The sequence below is a fragment of the Aythya fuligula genome, chromosome 10 (assembly GCF_009819795.1).
Source record: "Aythya fuligula isolate bAytFul2 chromosome 10, bAytFul2.pri, whole genome shotgun sequence".
Lineage (NCBI taxonomy): Eukaryota > Metazoa > Chordata > Aves > Anseriformes > Anatidae > Aythya > Aythya fuligula.
The window spans coordinates 13,353,353-13,371,551 of record NC_045568.1 but is presented as its reverse complement, the minus strand read 5'-3'; the positions used below and the strand labels follow the sequence as shown (position 1 = coordinate 13,371,551).

The 18,199-nt window shown below is 43.5% G+C and overlaps 1 long non-coding RNA gene across 1 annotated transcript; it reads right to left on the bottom strand.

Annotated features, from left to right (window-relative positions):
- Positions 1-5,214: 5,214 nt before the first annotated feature.
- Positions 5,215-17,835, bottom strand: LOC116493147. Its single transcript, XR_004253716.1, has 4 exons — positions 17,726-17,835; positions 16,903-16,990; positions 6,534-6,720; positions 5,215-5,943 (listed from the first exon to the last, which is right to left on the bottom strand). It is a non-coding gene; the product is annotated as an uncharacterized LOC116493147 (long non-coding RNA).
- Between the last annotated feature and the right edge of the window lie 364 nt (positions 17,836-18,199).

Below are 18,199 nucleotides of genomic sequence, written 5' to 3'. Positions count from 1 at the left end.
ATTTTAATCACAGCACCCGTTTCAAATGTATGACCTGCCAGCCGACAGCTCCGTGGTCACCAAAGAGTGCTCTTCATAAATGTTCACATACAAAAAAAGGCTGAAACAAAGGTACTGACTGACCCAAAATCAAAGTGTCCCCACATCCTTTCATTTACATATCACATTGGAGGCAAAGGTTGTGCTTTATTTGACAGAGTCAGAACAAGAAACTTAGCAGAAAAGGAAAAAGCTTTACAAGTATGCCAAATTATCAGACTGACAAGGAATAAAACCTTGTCATATATCATTCATGCACTACATACACGCTTCAGACTTCTGTAGCCTCTTCCTCCCTTCCTCAGATCTCAAAGCTGTTTGCAAACATAAATGAATAAAACCTCTCACCTCCCATGAAGCAGGTGATTTGTTTTTATTAATACATAAATGAAAGAGGAAATTAATTAAGGAATAGAAAGGGCAAGAGGCCCAAGATCACACAGCAAGAGCGCTTTAATCACCGTATTCTGGCCACTTAGGAGTAGCACTCGCATGTTAATGCCTTCCTGCTCTCCAACAAGCATTTGCCATGGACCACGTTTCCCAGACTAAAGGCGCCTCGCAGGTCCCAGCTAGCTTTGTGGCTGTGTTCTCATCAGGGACATGAAGTTTTTCTTCACATTCACACCATCACACCTCTGTCCTCTGGTATAATTATTATTTATGCTGAATATAAATAGCAAAGGAGATGATCCTAAGATGAATAATGAAAAGGCAACAAGAGACAAAAAAACTGCTCCAGTCAGCGAGTATCCTACTTGCTTATATTAAATACGTCTTAGCACCAGGTCTCTGCATACCAGAGGAGGAAGGGTGAGTTTTAGGGCCATTGCACAATATGAACTTCCCCAATGTATCACAGTTACAGAATCTCCTGTGCCAAATAACTTTGTGCTGATCCACGGTGGAAATTCACAGTGTTCAACAGCCCTTGAAATTTCTAATTTGTACGTTCCCACAGAGGAGCAGTGCAGTGGGTGCATTTCTGGCTCCTGTGCTGTGCCTTGGACATGGGATCAGTCACTCTCTGGAGCCTGACCCCGAATTTTGTGGCACTATTTTAATTATTAAGCAGGGCATAGCTATCTGCTTCTCCATTTGCATCTAGCACTTTTAACGACAAGAAAATACATCCTTTTTAAATGCTAGCCTAGTGAGTGGTATTAAGAAAAGTGCGAGCTATTACACGTGCAGATTTCCAAGCAATTAGTCACGGAGGCAGGAGCGCAGACACTAGATTAGCTCCCAAGTCTCCGCCGCCTTCTGCTGCCCCGCTGCACCAGCAGCTTGGCACAGAGCCGGGAGGTGAAGGCAATGCTCTCGTGCCGGATGGATTCCCAGCACCTGCCACCCATAGCAAGCACAATGCCCCTCGCTCAGCACCTGATGCAGCTCTGCGACGCTCCGCACCACACAGGGGTGGCCAGGGACTGGTCACCAGCCAGGACTCAAAATGTTTTTGATACAGCGAAACAAGAGCTTTCCACCTCTGTTTACCTGCAACCAACACAATCCTACTGACGAGAAATATCCCCTGTGGATAAAATACTAAGTGTATGTAGAAAGGGAACACTAACAGCTACATTCTGCTCATGTGAAGATTTCTTCCCCCGACAGTACTATTCTAGATGCATCACTGCATATTTGCAGTGGAAGATGAAAATACTTCTGGCATTAAAGATAGTGACATTCTTAATTTATCTCACATGTGGGAAGGTGTGTGTGGGAGGAGTGTGAGCAACTCTCAGGAATATGTCCTACGTAGTTTAATAAAGAAGAGTACACATTTCCCCTAGGATTTTATTTTTTTTAATAAACCTCAAAATTGTAATAGAAGATTCTTTTCAAGAGTTTAGAAAAAAAAAATAAACCAGGGGAAAGAAATCTGATTCCACATTCCATTTTGTAGGGTTTTTGAGTAGTGTATATGTAGAGAGATGAAATTATAAAAAATGGAATCCAAATTATTCTGCTCTTAGAACACTCTTGAGCACTTACTCAGATCTGCTCTCCGATCTGAGTATCTTTAGATTTTGGATTGTTCCCAATTTTCAACATGTCTGTGGCTCCAGTTGCATTGTGACAGTGACTACCATGCCTGAAGAGCCTCCAGACTGTGTCCCCACTCCTCAGAGGGCTGTGGGGCCAGCTGTGGGACCCACTGCTCCTGGGCCTTCACACCAGACACCCAGGAGAAGCCAGGTCTCCTGCGGGGACATGGAGCACTGCTTGGTACAAATTTCCCAGCCACTTCTCCCAGATGCTCTTTCCCTGCCTATGCTACACCCTGCTGCACAGCCATGCAGCCTGCCCCACACAAACAGTACAAGGACCTCGAGCAGCTTTCCTCGTGGCAAATTGCAGGGGAAGGGTGCCAAGGGCACAGACCAGTCTAGATCTACCCTGAGACACAAGAGCTACAAACCATCTATTTTCCTCTGGTTGATAATACATTAGCAAACCTATTTTTCTTGGTCATAGATGTTCACAGAAGACCTAAAGATAGTCTGTTATTTTCAACAGAAAATGCAATTTGCTTCCCTAAAAATATCAGTAGTGCAGGCTATGGAGAGTTTGTTTTTCCCCAGTAATGCAATTTTTCATTATTGCCCTGGATTAAAATTAAATTGCTAACATAAGGACAAGCAGATGAATCCATGGTTATGATAGCATAGAAAAATGTCAATACAATGCTTGTACACTGTATGCTTCTTCAGTATTTAAAGATTCTTATCTCTAGAATAATATAAACTGAAAAACATTGTGAGGCTCTCACACTATTAAACGAAACAAGGCTACTTCTGTTGCTTTCCTTCTGCGTGCTGACTTCAGACAGGCAGTATATAATGTTTTGAAAGGAAGTTTCAAGACTGCTTTCTGGGTTTGCCTGCACAGGGAGCCAGCATAGTTATTGTTCAAAAAGAGAACAGGGCTGTGTTTTTGTGCCTGCAAACCCAACAGCAGTTGGCAAAATACTGATAAAAATGCTAGAATTGTTTACCAACCCTAGGCAAAATAAGCCTATTCCAAACCCTGACTTGAAGCATCTCTGCAGCAGGGGCAATGTCAATTTTTGGTGAGAAGGGAAAAAAAAAAAAAAAAAGAAAGAAAAAAGAAAAGATAAAAGGCAACTCAAGCTCTGACATATTTAGAAAAACAATAACGACTTAGGGGGTGAAAAGAATTCCATAGTCTCCAATTCCTTGTAAGAACATAAAAGTAACTGAGAAGCAAACGGCTCTTTCAGAGGAGGTCAGACTCGTGTTGTTCCAACATGCTTTAAAAAGACAACCTTTGCTCTGAAGATATATTTTCTCTTCCCATGGCTGAGGTTATAGCCAAACTCTACTGAATTTAGCTGAATCCCATTGCCCCACACCTTTCCCCCAGCCATGATCTGGTGCTGACCCCTCCAAACCCATCCTGGAAAAGCTCCTTTACAAACCTTGCTTCTGCCCAAGTCAGCCTCTTCCTCAGTTTTCTGTTTTAGCTGGAGAATAGTCATTTAATTTGCAAAATATATATTTTCGCACTTGCTTCGAAGTAGTTTCATCACTAAGCCCTAAAGACATACATGGGAACAGTGATTGACAGAAGAAGGTTACCAGCAACAATCACTTTGAACCAGCTAAGTGAGAAGCACTTTTGATGGGAATGACACACGTGATGATAATTTCCTTTCTTCTTGTGCACCATTTCCTGGGGGTTATTCACTGAACTCTGCACAGATGCACTTTCCCAGTGGGACCACTGGCCAGTACAGACACTCGGCAGTCCCCGAGAGAGAACTACCACGACAGCAGGATTAAAGCCCATGAAGCTGTATGAAATCAGCCTCTCAAGTCTCTGAACTCAGTGCAAAGCCTGTATTGCACACGTTGCAAACAGCCCTGCTACCCCTTAGGCTCTCTCAGGAGATCAGAAAGGAAACCACAGCTTTGTTCTAGCAAAGGCATAAAGGGCTTCAGAAGTCACAATACCAAAGGGCTCTGCAGGCACGGGCCATAGTGCAGCATTTTGTTATCCACTCTCACCTTGTTGGAAACACGCTGTTGGCTTCTAAGGAAAAAAGGATAGGGATTAGGTTTATTTCTGTAGGCTCAGTTCTTGGTTTCTTTACTTTCTGGTCAACCACTGAGGCTCATGCTTCTATATATTGCCACCTGAAAAATAATAATCTAAAATTATATGGACAAAAAATATCACTTCTTGTTGTTGTTGGAGTCTCAGGGGAACGTGAAATGAAGAAATAATTCTGGACAATTTCTGCTCTTTCTATAATGAAAAAAGTAAATGGAAGTATCAAAGTGACACCTCCATCAATTTAGAATTAAGGAATCGACTTTTCTTGTCTCAAGTCAGAAAACTGCAAAAGAAAATATTCTGACAATGCCAGTTTAGAAAACTGCCATAGGAAAAGCAGGCACTTCATTCCTCAATGCAGCCTTTTAATGTATAAGAAGCAGTATATTATACAAACTAATATGCCTGCTGAGTTATGCTCTATTTTACATTATTCATGCCTCACTTTTCCTTTCTGTTCATTCACTAATTGAGCTTCTGTCCTTCATTATTTGTACAACAGTGTCTCAGGGGATCCTCTTGTTCTCTTTATAAAAATATAACTTAAGTGCTCCCATAAAATAATTATGCCTTTGTATTAACTTGTATTAATAGGTGTGCTGTAACTGCATGGCTGGATCATTTAAATATACTGAAGAAGACACATGGAGTACATAGAAAGCTTGTGTAGTGTTTACATAGTCTTCAACATATTTTGCCAAAACAGCATTTCTCCAAGTCCTGTGATGTACTAAACAAAAACAAATTTGAGCACCAACAACAGCAAGCCTCTAGAGTGGAATCACACTGTACAGAAATGCAAGCATTATATATCATAAATCATACGATTGAGATCTTCAAAAGAAGCCTCTTTCCTATAGGATCCTGGTGTTCCTGAGTTGCCCATCAGGATACGATGCTCCCTGCAGGAGAGCTGGAGCATCGATGCTCCACAATTACGCTTCACAACCCTCCACCATCTGCCACATGCAAAACACAGGCAGTTCAGAAATGAAGGCTGTGTCCTGTGAGCAGCTATGCAAAAGCTCAGCCATATCACGCAAGTCCTGACGAGTGATGGAGACTGCCTCAGAGAGTAAAATTAATTGCACAAGTTGCAGTTTATTGGCTTGGGTATTTACATCCTGATTACAACTAACAGTGTTTACAGTGTTTATCTCCATGTTTATACTTCATCTGCATGCTTAATGTTTCATAGACTATGTCCTTCAACCCCTGCCCCGATGGGGGAGCACACAGATGCTGCAAAGAGGTGCTGCTGGGGCAGCACCAGGTTCCTCCAAGGCCTGCTCGCTCCTACCTGCTACCAGCAGCCCCGTAGATGCCATGCTCACTCCAGTTCCCTCTGCACCCCCCTGATCTAGTGCTTTACTTGCAAATGAAGGCGGAGAGATGTGATCGCGGTGACAGATTGCAGGGTTTTGCCGTGCAAAGTACACTGGTTACAGCTGCTACCAGTGAATTTCAAACTAATAATCAGAGACACAGCATCTTTTCAAGCAAACAGTCAAAAAATACCTTGATGCTAATTTCCCAGCCCCTCCTTGGCAGCTCCGCAAGGAATTCACTGCAGGTTTCTGCAGGGATGGTGGTGGGCAGGCTGCAGGTGGGTCACAGATGCACAGGCTGTGCCACAGCAGAGCTGGTCCCGGGGCTCACTGTGGGGCCTGATTCTGAGGCGCACACATCGGGTTGCTCTTCACATGTTGCTCTTCACGTCACAAATGAGTGGTTTGGTTCCTAAAGCAGTTCTTCACACATTTCAGCACCAGACTTATACGTGGCACACCCACTGAAGCTGTACTACACCTTACATTAGCACTGTAAGGAAATGAATATATATATTATATATATATATATATATATATACACACACACACATTGTCTTGTTGTGTTTTCTTTTTTTTTTTTCCTAAAGTCTGTCAGATCGCTACATTATAACAGAGAGGCTATTACAGACAGGTTTAGTTAGCTGTGCATCATTTCACACCTTCATTACACTCTTTACCAGGAAAATGGATTGCTTTTGAGCCTCTCTCCATTCTCATTAAACTTCCACTCTTGTGAGGTGTCAGTGCTGTAAAATGCCTAATGCGGCCAGTTAATTATAACACTGCTCCCTGCTTTACCCTTTTCAATTACCACTTCCACTGGCTGGAGCAGCCAAGCTCCCACTTTGGGTCACCCAGACCAAAACTAACATGGGAGACCAGGGGGCAGCCAGTGGCCAGAGGAAAACATGCCCACACCAGACCTGGGAGAAAATGAGGCAGATTTCCACCAGCAGGACATGGCATTTCTTGGAACGTGGAAAGGGGAGTCCTGCATAGGCAAGGCTGAAAGATGGAGGTGCCACCTAGCTTTCAACCTCCTTTACTAATGCTGGTAACTGCAAGGCAGACACTACAAACCTGATTAAAGAAGCCTTCCTCGGAGCTGCTCAGGGTAGTAGCAGTACTTAGCAGAACAAGTACTGGCAGAAATTAGCCTGAAATCACATAAATGGCTGTAATTTCCGCTTCAGGACACGAGCTGTCTGATAGCTACGAGTTAATTCTCTCCTTGAGCACTGCGGTTTTCTTGCACACTTGGTGGGACCTGCAAAAGAAACACAGGCTGGTTTCAGCTCCCAGTGACCAAATGTCAGAAGTCTCCTTCTAGTCCAGCCTGGCCACTTCCACCTCCCTTGTGCAGCTGGGAAGAGCAGGGGAGAGCCACACCACTGAGCCCCATACAAGCTGAAACCAACCTGCTCAAAGAAATCTTAATTTAAAGTTTCTCAGAGCAGCAAACCCACTAGGACTCAAAGAAGGACTTTCTAAGGATAAACCACCCTCCTGCTTTTCAGGCACTGCATATGCCCACAAAAAGGACACTACTCTTTTTAGCTCTTTTCTCTTACTACAAAAAACAAAGCAACCGAGGATTTCCCAAGTAATACCTTGCTGTACAAATGAATATTTCATTTCTAACAGGAAGCAATTTTCAATGTATTTATGAAGAAAGCATCGTTGCTGTAAAGGAACAACACGTTCTGGCAGAGACATCCCAAACACAACTGAGAAAGCCATCTCCCTGATGAGGGATCAGAAGATCAAAGTTGTGTTTTATTAGTTGTATAAAAAGTATCTTTAGCTCTCAGTTGAAAGAAAAAATTTGCATTTAAATAGAAAGATTAATAATTGTAATACACAGAGCCCACACTGAATAATTTTTTGTAACAGAAAATAATTCATATTGTTTTATATAAACTGTGCACCTTAAGTCAAGCTACGAAAAATGATAATCGTAATATTTTACAGACCAATTTTAATATAATACAGCTTTGTTACATTATTATTCTCCATTGTAAATAATGCATGTCTGGAGCTTTGGGAAAGGCTGGATTTAAAATACTCATCTCAGAAAATTCAATAGGGCGTGTGCTTTTTAGTGTGTTTACACTACGCATGAGTTTTACTTATTAAAGTAAAAAAAAAAAAAATGTATTGGAAGGATAGGAACAAACCTCCCTCTTAACACAAAGACAGATCAGGAGGTGATGCAATGGAGAGCTTATTGGATTATTTTGGAAATAAATATTTTCTTCTAGAACATGCAAATCTAGATTCACTTGATTATTTTGAAATGCTATTGAACTGTTGAGTTGTTTTGCTCAGGTCAAAAAAATCCCAATCTTTAAACCAAAAAATATATATATAAAATACACTTGGACATTCTTTTAGCATTTGGGGGTGCACCTTTTGAAATCTAATTTCAAAACAAAATTACTTACAACTATAACTTTCAAAAACTGTCTCCTATCTACAGGAAAACAGCCCTTCTTTTCCATTTCTTTCTAACCAAGCCTTTAAGAAAATAATAAGATATTGATGTTTCAGAGAAAACTTCCAAAACATCCCTTTGGATCAACCTGAAGCATTTCCCATTTGTGTGTGTGTGTGATTTGCCTTAGTGAATGGTTTTTTTGGCCTGTGCTGAGGAGCTCAGCTAAGAGCAGGGGTTATATCCCCAGGTCATACCCCTGGGATGCTCTCCCGTAGCCACCCCAGGAGGGCTGTGGTACCTCCAGCACACCAGGGTTGCAGTTTCTTCCTTCAATGCCTTTCCTTTCCTCTCCTGACTTAGCATTAGCAGAGCCCTACCACCCTCAGCACACTTCTGCCTTGGCACCTGGGACAATTCCTGCACTCAGCAGGCTGCTCACTGACACTAAAGGGTGGCCAGGGACAGAAAACCCTGCAGTCAGCCATCTCGTCTGTGAGGGAGACCGGCTGCTGCTGAAAGCAACACAAACTTGCAGAAGTCAAGGGGCAATTTCCTCACCAGCCTCACCACAAGAGGCAGAGCGGGGACCTCGCAGCGTTCAGTTTGTTGCTTCCTCATGCATTCCAGTCCTCACCCAGAGAAACCTTTTAATTAGAGAAGGATCAGGAAGGAGTTGCCCAGCATTCCCCCAGTGCCACAAAGAGAATAGAAGAAAGCACAGCCCCTTACTCTCCTCAAAGCTACCAGCACCACTAATTTCCCTGTCAACATTCAGCTCAGGTTCTTCTCACTGATCATTTAATCACCATCACTCTCACTGCCTTCCATTTCATCCTCCAAGTGCCAAGCAACAGGCACAGACACAACAGAGCAAGCTTGGAGGAGCCACTGCTGGGGCTGGGCGGAGAGCACGATGCTCCTTGGAACAAGGGCTCAGCCGCAGATAACCAGGAGAAGATGCACAGATGCTTGAAAACCCAGCATGTATCCATTAGGGAGCACAGAGGCTGCATCTTGTGCTGTGTGCTACTTTCCATCAGCAGCACTAGGCTGTTGGGTGTCAGTGCAGGGACTGAGATGTCCCACCTCACCTCCTTACCCTGGTGCCACCGCATGCCCAAAGTTACTGCCTGGGTGCCACCAGCAGGGCCCCACCAGCAAGGCAGAAAGCCCCTGCGGACTCTGTCCAAAGGTGTGCAGGGAGCTGCAGTTTGGGAGCAGACGCCATTTGTGCATATCTAGAAGCAGCAGGACCACTTCCAGGCCCAGGGGTTTCTGCTGGGCTCCTCAAAGACTTTGGACTTTGATCCCACTCACCCAGCAGTCTCCTCCCAGCTCAGCTGACCTTGATTCCTATGAAGATCATTTACCCAGTTCAGCTTTGGGGTGCTTTTCACAACAAGCCCTTTGTTAGCAAAAAGCACGAGCAAGGAGAAACAGAAATCCCTCAGGCCTGGACCCTTTAGGCTTACTGAAGCACAGGATTGCTTCATTCCCATTTCTCCAATTCAGAAAGGAGATAAGATGTTGGATGCTATGACTTCCAAAAGAGGGGTCTGAAAATGGGAGGACTGCTCCGCTGTCCATGGCCACCGCTCTGCGAGGTCCAAAGAGCAACCTGGCCTTCAGGAACCATCACACCTTTGGGCAGTTTCGCAGAAACATGTGGCCTAGTAACTTTTTTCATAAAATAGAATCATAGAATATCCCCAGTTAGAAGGGACCCATAAGGATCATCGAGTCTAACTCCTTTCACCACATTCAGAGAGCAAAGCTCGATCAAATATTTTCTATTTAAAACAGCAACAAAGGCAAATAACAAATTTTGTAAAGACTAATTTTCTTGCACACAATGTCAGTTAGCATTACAATATTTTGTCATATATTCCTTAGCTGCTCAATGTAAGTTCTTGAGCTTCTGAATGCAAATATTTCCTGTCAAGGAGAAGGATAAGACCACGTGACTTTTTATCTCAGTTATACATTCACATATCACATACCCGAAGTTAACAAGTGACTCTCTTGTGTAAAACACTTTTCTACTTCCTGTGCATCCAAAATAGCAGCTATGAAAATTCTCATCTATTATACAGTAAGATAGTTTGCTGCCTTTATTTTTCTGACCACATGTGTATTGTACAAGCAGAGGACAGAGTCTTTTATGCTATCATCCTGCTGTCTGGAAATCTCATTCTGCAATCTCTGCTTTTTCATTGCCATTTTCAGATGTTTAATGAAGCGACACATGGATATGAGATGCCCCTGTTATTTCTTCTGCCCAGTCTCTATCGTTTTCAATCTCAGAACTATTGAGTAAATGGAAATAAAGTTACCAGCCCTGTTTTGCACTTCCTCAGCAAAACTCCCATTGGAGTTGATGAGAAATGTACATAAGGTACAGATAGAAGATTTAAATCTCCTTTTTTCCACATTGGCTGCGTGGAAGAACAGAAAAGGAATATATTCATTGTTCATAGGCCTCTTCTGCTTTTTAATTGAGAATTGCCATTAGTTACAGGTGCTTTCTAAATGAACGACCTATGTTCATACTCTCCTATGGCCACTCCTTCACACAGTTGCTCTCCCCTTTGGGACCTCACATAGTACGACCAAAAGTACGAGACATCAATATGCCACGCTCTTCTGCACACAGCTGTGGATTTGCCCAAGAAAGCTGTGCAGAAAGCTGATTTCTCACCATCTCCAGCTCAGAGGTGCACCACTGACCTTTTCTTCCCGCATAGCCATGTCAAATGACAGGAATGATCAGACTTCAATGCTGAAGGTCAGCCACATCAACCTTGTCCGTTTCCTACTTGTGTACGAGTTCACATGCATCCTTCCGCTCACCAGAATCACGCTCAGCCCACTGGTTTGCAAGAGCATACATTAGCAGGAATTTTAATGAGTTGAACTTGTGCTGAACTTCCTTCTTTAGCTGCTATTTTAGTGATTTGTTGACTCTCTAAGGCTCATTCAGGACTTTTTTTTTTAGCCTTGACAGAGTAGATAGAGTAGACATGGATTTTATGTGCCAACTCTTCTGTATTTTTGGCACTCCTCTCGTCACATAGCAGGTCAGTGAAATACAAGTTTGAGCAACAGAGAATGTCTCCTGCGTGTATCTGTGCTGTCTCAAAGTAGCCTAAACTAATCTCTCCCTCTCTTCCCCATTAGTAGCGATGCTAAGCTGTAGCAATGGCTGAGGATGCTTTAACAGCCACACAGAATCTTAATAAGATCTGCTTACATTTATATTGTGCATTTCAGGCCGGCTGGCTCAGTTTCCTTAGCCACAGCCTCACAAAGAAGCTGAATGCACTGGTTTATTTTTGTGGGCTTTTTAATTATTTTAGCATTGTCTCTGATTTTTGTATCAGCCATCTGTGAAGTGTGGCAGGATGTGTGTAATCTTCTATGGCACATGTTGTACTTTCTCCATTATTATCTGATGGGAGAGAAAACCAAAGTTAAGGGAGATTAAGGTCAGTGTACTCTCAACATCCAATCGCTGTATAATCCACTGCGTTATCACTAGGGAAGATTATCAGCCTTGATAGGACCTATTCTTTGAGCCATTCAGCTCTGTGGAGGCCCACTTCTCTCACAGAATGGCATTTCTGCTCAGTCTGAACGGAGAGAAATCATACATAAATTTTCCGCTACATGCCGCTGACATGCAGTAAGCGATTGTCTCTGCTCAGGATGCAGGACAAGCACCTCACTGCACAGAAGAGCTCAGCTGTGCCCTGCACTGCCCTGGCCAGAGCAGAAGGGATGATAACTCAGCCCCCCCCAAGCTTCCCTTTCCCCAGGGTGTTGCTGGGCAGGATCAGGCCTCCCAAGGCTGAAGTCACACACTGTTTCTTGCAAAAGGCCCACGAACACAATTTTATGATGTTAAATGGTCCAAAGAATTATTTGAGAAGGGTGAGGCACAAAGGGCAGTGTGCCTGGGACAAGACTGACTCTGTGCCCTGCCTCCCTTCTCCCAACAGAGTTGTGCAACTTTCCCAAAAATGCTCTGAAACCAAGACAGTAAAAGCATTATCTCCTATTGCATCACCCCTCTTCTAGCAGGAACACAGCTCAGCAGACATGCTCCATCTACCAAAGTTCGGTAAGGCTGGGCCACACGCTGCTTCCAAGCATCACCACATTTAACCAGCTAATAGCCTTTGAGCATCTCTGTGGACCGAGCAGAGGCAGGACCAAGCAGATGCTGGGCTCTGTCACATTTTGCACAGGTTAAATGTGCCCCAAGAGAGCGCGAGGACGGCAGTAATTACCCACAGCTGCAGCCCCACTGCGAAACATCCACGAAACCCATTAGAGCAGCCACATTGCAAGAGTAACCAGAACACCCCAGATTTCAGGCTAATTTCCCTCTGTTTGCAATTAAGGTATGAAGGTAGAAGTGTTTTCAAATTACTTTAATTCCCGGTTCCTTCTCCACTCCCAACAAGTTAATGGCTGTTGCTCCTCCACAAGGCCAAGTCTCTTAGCAACGCCAGCTCGGCAGCTCGGAGGATGCCCCCCTGCGTGGTGCCACGCTGCAGGCTCCTCTCAGACAGCAAAAGCAGGAGAGATGGAAGAGGTTCCACTGACCTGGGGCAGGCAGCACTCAGCTCCAGGAAACTCAGTCTATTAGCGCATTGTGTTGCGAGTGAATGAAGGATCTTCCTCTAAGAGCCAGGAGGCAATGAGGAAATGGGCATCGCCTCTTTCCCACAAGAAAATCCAGCATGGGCCCTGGGAGCTGGAGCTTCGCTGCACGCCTCAGCTGCACGATCTGCTCCTCACTAGTTCCTGCAGCCCCACAACAAGCAGAGGCTGTGGTTCAGGCACTAGCAAAATGTTAGGAAAAGGCTCACAACTCTGTTAGATTTACTGAACCAGCTCCTCATTTTTTTTCGGGGAGCTTTTCAAGCACCTACAAGTTACCTGTGTAACACCTGAGGCTCCAAGGAGGAACTGCTGCAATGTGAACTTCTGAGCTATACTAAAATCAATTAAAACCACACATTCATTTTGCTGTGTTGCTTTTCTGGGCAATAAATGACTGCAGCTGCCATGGGGAAAGCAAATGAGTACGATGGGAGGGGAGGTTGGCAGCGAAGCAATGTCAAGAGGCTTTCCCCAGTGGCAACGGAGGTCTGGAGAGCTGACAATCAGAATCTCACCACTGGGAAAACTCCACTGTTTGCTCTAGGGTGTCCTGAGATGTAAGTAGCCATCACTAGCCCCATAAAACATGGGACATTCCCACTCCCAGGGCTGAGAAGAAGTAGTAAGACCATGAGGTGCCCAGACATCACAGGTTTCCCTCAAGGTTCCATAGAGGGAACTGACCTGGACCCAAGTGAGCAGCACTTTTGCCCTACTGCAGGAAATCTTCCTGGTGCCTACCCAACTTTCTAGCTAGGGTAAGATCTTAGTTCTGATCAGCTTTTAATTTTTTGCTTATAGCTTCAGTATTGCTGTATCATATATAACTGTACTTTCATGCTTGGGTAGCAGCAGTAATAGATCAGCAAGATTTCTTGCACCTATCTCAGGAGAAAAAGTTTTATTAAATCATTAAATAAAATCATCATGTAGTCTGCCTTTACAAAATTAAAAATAAAAAATAAAATAAAAAAATGAAAGGAGAGGAAAAAAAAGATCAGCTTTAGAACTGAAACACAATTGGGACAGTAAGTGTTGTGAACACTACACCAAAGTAGCTGAATTAGAGGCTGTGCATTAAGAAGAGAATAGAGTGCGTGAGTTGAAGAAAAAGAGAGAGAAAGAGAAAATTAAAAAATGTCCTTTTGAATTAAGCCTTTTCTCACCTCTAACAAGGCTCTAGAAACAGCACCAATCAATCCAAATGACACTTTAGTGTGAAGATCTATTATATTCCTCAATGATCATATGGCTTTATATGTTATAATTTGGTTCTGAGTTATGTCCTACATCAATTATAATTGAGCACTGCTTCTCACTGTACAATCAGACTGTGATGAGAACAGAAAGGCAGTGGACATTAGAGGATTACTATCAGAGCCACCTAATTTAATTAAGAAGGAGATTTATTAAAATGGTAACATTAACAGGTGTTTTATGGGACTAATAATTAATAAGGTTTCTGTAGAACATTTGTAAGAGAAATAGACAATATGCAGTGCCAGCAGAACCTCCCTGTAATGGGATAACAATAAAGCATTAAGAACTGTAGATCAGATATTATGATAATAATCTGATACTGTAAATTATGGTTTGAAGAGGATTAAATGCCATTAGTGCAAATTAGTATTTATTTAAGCTGAAGCAGGACTTTGCACAGCATCTGGAGAGAAAGCGGGCTGCAGCCCAGCTCTCCATCATGGACACTTGCTGTCCTCCAAAACCTGGCTATGATGAGCCAAAAACCTTGCTGGTTGCCAACAAACTCTGAGAACCTTCACCCAGGGAACTGCAGCAGTGCCGCAAGGAAGCGCTTCACTCCTGGGAAGCCCAGAAACTCATTTCTGCCCAAGTTACCTTCTGGGAGCAGAGAGAGAAGAGAGCCTCAGGGTCTTTTTGGGAAATGAGGATGCGGAGGGATTTTGCAGAGGGACTATTGCTAAATAAGCAATTTACAGCTCATGTTAACACCTGGTGCTTTCTTAGCTCTAAGCTTAAAGAAGTAAGCATTCCCCAGGTAGGAGGAGAGAGGTGCTACAGCAGCACTCCGAGCCCACAGCTCTTTTTCTAAACTAGCCACGATCCTTGACACAGTGATGGAAGAGGATATTAGCAGTGGGAAATTTTTTCAAGGCCAGTACTTTAATGAGCTCCTAAATAATGACTTTATCTTAGAGGCACACTCAATATTCATTCTGAATCACACCCAAACAATAGTACTGCCTGACTTCGGTCAACAGAAAACAAATGCAGAGCTACAGCTTGGAGAGCAGCTTTGGGAAGCAGCAAGGGGATGGGGCATTTGTCCCTCACCAGGACCCCCATGCGGATGGGGAACCCCTGAAGGTTGTGGTGTTTTCAGCTCCCATCCACCCTGCACCAAGTGAGAGGTGCCTGTGTGTCCCTGAAGTGCAAGGGCTGCTTGTGCCACTCAGCCGAGGGCCGACCCACCTTTTTTTTCACTTTTAGTCAGTATCTGGTATCAAGAACAAGCAGAGTTTGCAAGGCAAATGAAATGATCACTTAGAATCATAGTGGGTCACTTCCACCCTCAGCTATAGAGGTGCTGGTTTTGGATGAGAGCTCAGCTTCTCATTTTTTAGGGTGGGTTTGAGTTGTTTCACAATCAGGGTGTGCCAAGGGGGAAGGCCGTTAGCTTCAATCTAAGCACTCAGCCCCTACAGATGCTTGGCCACTGTCCTTTTCCACAAATTGCACTGAACAATTTTGGGTTACTTCAGGCTTACATATAATCAAATTTTAGTATCTGTGATTGGTTCTGGGCTAATGCATTGCAATGGGGACAATTTTGATCAAACTTTCTCTGGCTTTTGTTTCCAAGTTTGGGGCCCAAAACACATTACAGTTTTATATCTGCCCCAACATGAAATATCATCTCTGCCAGGCCTTAGGGAACCACCACAGCAGGCTGCTTCCATCACCATCTCCCCAGGCCAGAAACAGACCCTGGGCCATGGCTCTTTTATGGTTCAGAGACACTTATGAGTGCAGATTAACTTGTCCTGACAGAGAAACCAGTTACCATCCAGCAGCCTCTGGAGCTCCCATATATCTTCTTCCCAGCTTTATTTAATTTTTAGCCTTCCCATTCACTTGTGCATGCCTATAGGGAGCAGAAACCCATACCAGAGTTCTGGGAATACCCTGCTTCCCCAAAAGCCTCACAGGAGGCAGGGAATGAGAAATACCTCCTGTCAGCACAGTGCTGCACACTCTGGAGATCTGTAACACATAAAATCTCCATCCCATCCCATTTCCCACAGGCAGGCCAGGATTTCCAGGCTCTTCAAGGAGTTCCCACACCCACTTCCCACTTCACTGGCTGGCTCTGTGAATCCAGGCCTCATGAGGTCCTTTCAAATTCCCACCTGCAAGCAGCACACATTTTGCAATTATTAATTAGCCAAACTCTTGCATTTCACAGGAATGCTTTTTTTCATTTGTTTTATGTTTATATCACATGAAGAGCAGTCTGGGGTTTGCATTTGAACATCATTTCCCTATCCCACACAAATAACCAGTTCCCATGTACAAACCAAATATTCATGCTTGCTTTTAAGGGCTGCAGGCTGCACCCAGCAGTGTTAGCAGCAGGAAATCTGTTGACTTCACAGGCACAGTACAGGGCTGGCAGAAATAAGGAAGATGTATTTCAAAGGGGAAAAGGTGCATAGTATATTCCCTTCCTGCAAGGGAGATCCTCTGGGCCAGTTTGAGCAAAATTGCTGCAAAAACAAAGCCTACTTTCTTCCCCGGTACTGCTATTTAAATCACTTCTATGGGATGCCACTGTCAGTCACTGGGTTTTAATATTACCGCAGCAGCATTACAGGAGAATGAGTGCTGAATCAATAAAAAATTAAGAAAATACAGGTTTTATTGCACAGTGATATTTGGAATTGGTCCCTCAGGCTTTCCAGTCGCCTCGGTTTTGTTTTATATGCCAGTGGATGGAGCGTTGTGTGAAGTAGTTTGAATGCAGGAACCAATCAGTCGTAATCTAATTCTAAATGGACCACAAGCAAACTGCAAAAATAAAGACAGGCAGGGGTATCATGTTGACAGATGTGCCTATGGTACATTGTATCTCTGCTCTGCCTAACTAGGAAAAATACTCTCTTAGATTGTTTTATCTATGTCAATGCCAATAACAAGAACAATAGGGGGGAACTTGGTTTCTGCAGGGCCTTTATATATAAATTTATAGAAAAAAATGTGAAAAGGGAAAATAATATCATATCTTCTTGGTTTCACTTGTCAAATAGTAAACTAACAGTCAATAAGCATATGAAAAGCATAGAATAAGCAGCATGGGTGTCTTACTTGTTCAAGTTAGAGGATTTCTCTCTGAGGCCAAAATCTAATTGTTCCTCTGACTCCTCAAGCAAAGGGGTATGATTGTCTGGAGGAACTGTGGACAAACAAAGAGATGGTGGCAATCAGCAGGTAGTTACATACAGCATAGTGCATAGCTGTCTGCATCTTCACCTCATGCTGCAGTTCTAATTAATTTCAACTGCTTTCACCTGTTATTTGCAATTATTATTTTCTCTTTCATTTCTACCACCATGAGCTCTTACGGTTGACCAATCCCCCCCCTGCTTAACCCAGCTTACCCCACGGAACAGGTCCTTAAATCACAACCTCCTCATCACTTGCCTTGCTGTGAGAAAGCAGCAGTGAGCAGCTAGCTGTGCCCTGCACAGCCGAAATCCAAACCCCAGGCAGCAACGTCCCTGGGCTCTGCTTACTGCAGTACCTGAAGCTTCACCTCATTCTTCTGGTGCAGCTGATGGTCTCTCTGAGGGGTCCATCTCCCACCCACCAGCCCCTGAGGGAGATTTGCCTGCAGGTCAGAAAGCAGCTGACGTGTCTCAGTGTGAGTCTAGACCCCTCTCCTTCCTGACTAAGCTGCTTTTGTTGGTCCTCTACTGAGTTGGCACCTTTTTACATCTCTATCAAGACACCCACTGCTGTAATTCCTGCTCTGTCCTGACTCAAACTGCTGTGTTTGCCTCCTAAACACAAAGAAAACAGAATTATAGGCTTGTCTATAAATTTAAGACCCAGTTAGTATAGAATCCTACCACGGTGCATTAAGAGCCATCACTCTGAGACCCCTCCAGACCTGCTGAAATACACCTACCATAATATGCTGAAGAAGTTACATTACCACAGGGGCCCAACTTCAGGAAACACTTAAGAAGCTGGTATTTTTTAACAGAAAATGTACAGCAGATACATTGAGGTGGTTTGGCAGTCAGTCTCCCTGGATGAAGAAAAAAAAAAAAAAAAAAAAAAAAAAAAAACAGATAAGAAGAACAAATCACCAACCTAAATATTCATCATGGCTTCACAACCACTTCTCATTCCTTCTGTGCAGATAGGAGCTTGACCATTAATGCTGGCTGCTGATACTCTCAAAAACAGACAAGCCAAAACAGAAACTGAGAATGCTTTTGAGGCAAATAAAGTGTGAGCAAATCATGCCTAGGAGGTAAAATAAATAAATAAATATCTACAATCATGAAAGCAGATTTCATCAGCTAAAAAGGAAAAATATCCAGCTAAATTAGAGCTGTATAAAACATTTAAAAATTCAATCACAAAGGGAAAAATA